The sequence below is a fragment of the Cibotium barometz genome, chromosome 9, assembly GCF_041138505.1.
Source record: "Cibotium barometz isolate CiBa-2024 chromosome 9, ASM4113850v1, whole genome shotgun sequence".
Lineage (NCBI taxonomy): Eukaryota > Viridiplantae > Streptophyta > Polypodiopsida > Cyatheales > Cibotiaceae > Cibotium > Cibotium barometz.
In genome coordinates, this window is record NC_141054.1 from 10,465,850 (window position 1) to 10,468,347 (window position 2,498).

The 2,498-nt window shown below is 54.9% G+C and overlaps 1 pseudogene; it reads right to left on the reverse strand.

Annotated features, from left to right (window-relative positions):
* Window positions 1-1,095: 1,095 nt before the first annotated feature.
* On the reverse strand, window positions 1,096-1,560 carry LOC147635249 (small ribosomal subunit protein eS27y pseudogene; annotated as a pseudogene).
* Window positions 1,561-2,498: the final 938 nt, after the last annotated feature.

Sequence of the window (2,498 nt, forward strand, 5' to 3'; positions counted from 1 at the left end):
TCTCTTCGACCCCTCTGATCCGCTAGTCCCCTTCGACATTTTATACATGCATGGCCAACTCCGATAGCACTCATGGAGGCAACACCCCTCTCCCTTTCCCAAGGTAGGGAGAGATTCTCTTCGAGATCCTGAGCACCATCTTCCTTTCCCCTCTCCTTTTCCCAAGGTAGGGAGAGATCCTCTTGAGCACCACCCGAAGAGAAGGACACCCAAGAAGGAGTTAAGAGGAGCACTCTCTTGGCAACATACAGACAGTCTGGGACACACTCTCTTGGCAACATACAGACAGTCTGGGACACACTCTCATGGAAGAGGACACTCTCTCGTGTATCACCTTGAGTTCTAGCACAGTCCTTCTATCGGAGCGGAGTCTCCCTTGTATCACTCCATTTTGGTATTTTGATGGTAGTGTTGCACTCTGTTTTGTGTTTTGTCCATCTCTTTGTGTGAGCGAGGTGAGTGAGATGTGAGTGAGGTGTGCGTGGTGTGCATGGTGTGAGTGAGAGGCTTGTAGGGGTACTGCGGTGCTAGGTGGTGGTTGGAGAGCACGGTAGATAGTGTAGAGCATAGGTCTTGCAGGTCTAGCCAGTCAGGTCGACTCATCCTTGGCGGATATACTTCCCTGAGAGGATCCACGCTCCTTTCTCCCCCAACCATAGTGTTTGTGTTGGTTGTCTTTGAGTTCCCTAGCAAGGACCTGCGGAGTCATACACATCTTAGACAAAATTAACTGCACACAGAGGGAAGTGAGGGCAGTGAGAGAGGGGGAGGGGGTCAGGTAAGTTGACGAGACAAGTAAGGTGAAAGAGGGGGGGTTGGTCAAGGGGTGGGGGAAAGGGGGTGGTTGGTCTGGGGGTGGGGGAAAGGGGGTGGTTGATCTGTGGGGTGGGTGGGGTGAGGTGGGGGAAAAAGGCATGGTCGATGAGCGGTGAGGAGGGGGAGCAACCTTTTGGTTTTTTTTTTAATAACTATTCTTATCATATTTGTTTTTTTTTAGGGCGGGAATGGTGTGGTGGGGCGTGGCAAGAAGGTTTGCCCAGAGTACGAATCCAAGACGCTAGTCAAAGAACTCAGCTTGACAATGTGCTAAATTGATCAATCTCCTTTCTTTCTAAATGAACTGCCCTCAGTAAGTTAGGCACGGCCTCCTGTTGGCTGGCATAAGATGGTAGAATGGCTTCCACATAGCACAACACTCTGGGAGTGACTAAACACCGTGGTGAGGCTGAAACATCCTGACATTTCCCATCCATGAGGAAGGAATTTGGAGACTACACGAGGTTTCAATTTGTGTTTTTTTTTCTCCACCTCTGCTGGAGGGTGTAGTACGTCAATGTCATTAGAACCATGATGATCATTGAGGGCGAAAGGTTGAGGATAGCTCGTTAACAATGGCCTACAGCGCCAATGAGCTCCAGCAATGGTGCATAGCTGCAAAAGAGAGGAGGACAAAGGGGGTGATTGTTGCTCAGAGGGGAGGGGGCGGCACTGGAGGGGTGGGGGGTCGTGAGGTGAGAGAAGGAGAAGGCCCTTAATGGGCCAGCGAGGGGGGCTAGTCATGAGGTGAGAGAAGGGCGCACAAGGGAAAATGAAGGGGGGGCTACTACGAACCCAAGAGAGCAGGTGAGGCGGGTGGCTGGTCGTGAGGTGAGAGAGGGGGAAGGCTTGGGCGTACAATGGGTAAGCGAAGGGGGGGAAACTAGTCAGTGAGAGGGGGTTCATGAGGAAGAGGGGGTGGGGGTGTCGGTGAAGCAAGTGGGGGGTGATAGGTGATCGTTGCGCACAAGCTGGGGGAGCGGTGAGGAAAGTGGGGGAGAGAGGAGAGTGGGGTCAGCAGAAGGAAGGGGGAGAGGAGAGGAGGGTCAGTTGGTGAGTACACAGTAGAGGAAGGGGAAGACGAGGGGGGTCGGGCGAGAGGGTGGGGCCAGGCAAGCGAACAAGGGGGGGCGCTAGACAGTGGAGTGATGGTGAGGAAGAGAAGGTGGTGGGGTCGCCAGAGGGAAGGGGGAGAGGTGAGGGATGGTGGTCGGTGGGGTGAGAGTGAGGGAGAGAATGAGACGAGAGGGTGGGCCTTGGGGAGTGAGGTTGGTCGATGTGGGGAGTGAAGGGAGAAGGAGATGAGGTTGCTCAGTCAGGTGACGATGAGGAAGAGAGGGTGGTGGGGTCGCCAGAGGGAAGGGGGAGAGGAGAGGGATGGTGTTCGACGAGGTGCGAAGGGAGAGGGAGACGAGGTTGGTCGGGGGTGAGGGAGTGTCGGTGGGTGAGCAAGAGGGAGAGAAAGAGAGAGGGGTATGGTCAGTCGGTGGGGTGGGGCGATTTGGTTTTTGAGCATGGGTGAGCAAACAAGGGAAGGGGGGGCACTGGACGGTGGGGTGACAGTGAGGAAGAGAAGGTGGTGGGGTCCCCACCAAAGGAAAGGGGGAGAGGAGAGGGATGGTGGTCAGTGGGGGTGAGGGTGACGGAGAGAACGAGACGAGAGGGTCAGTGGTCATTGGGAA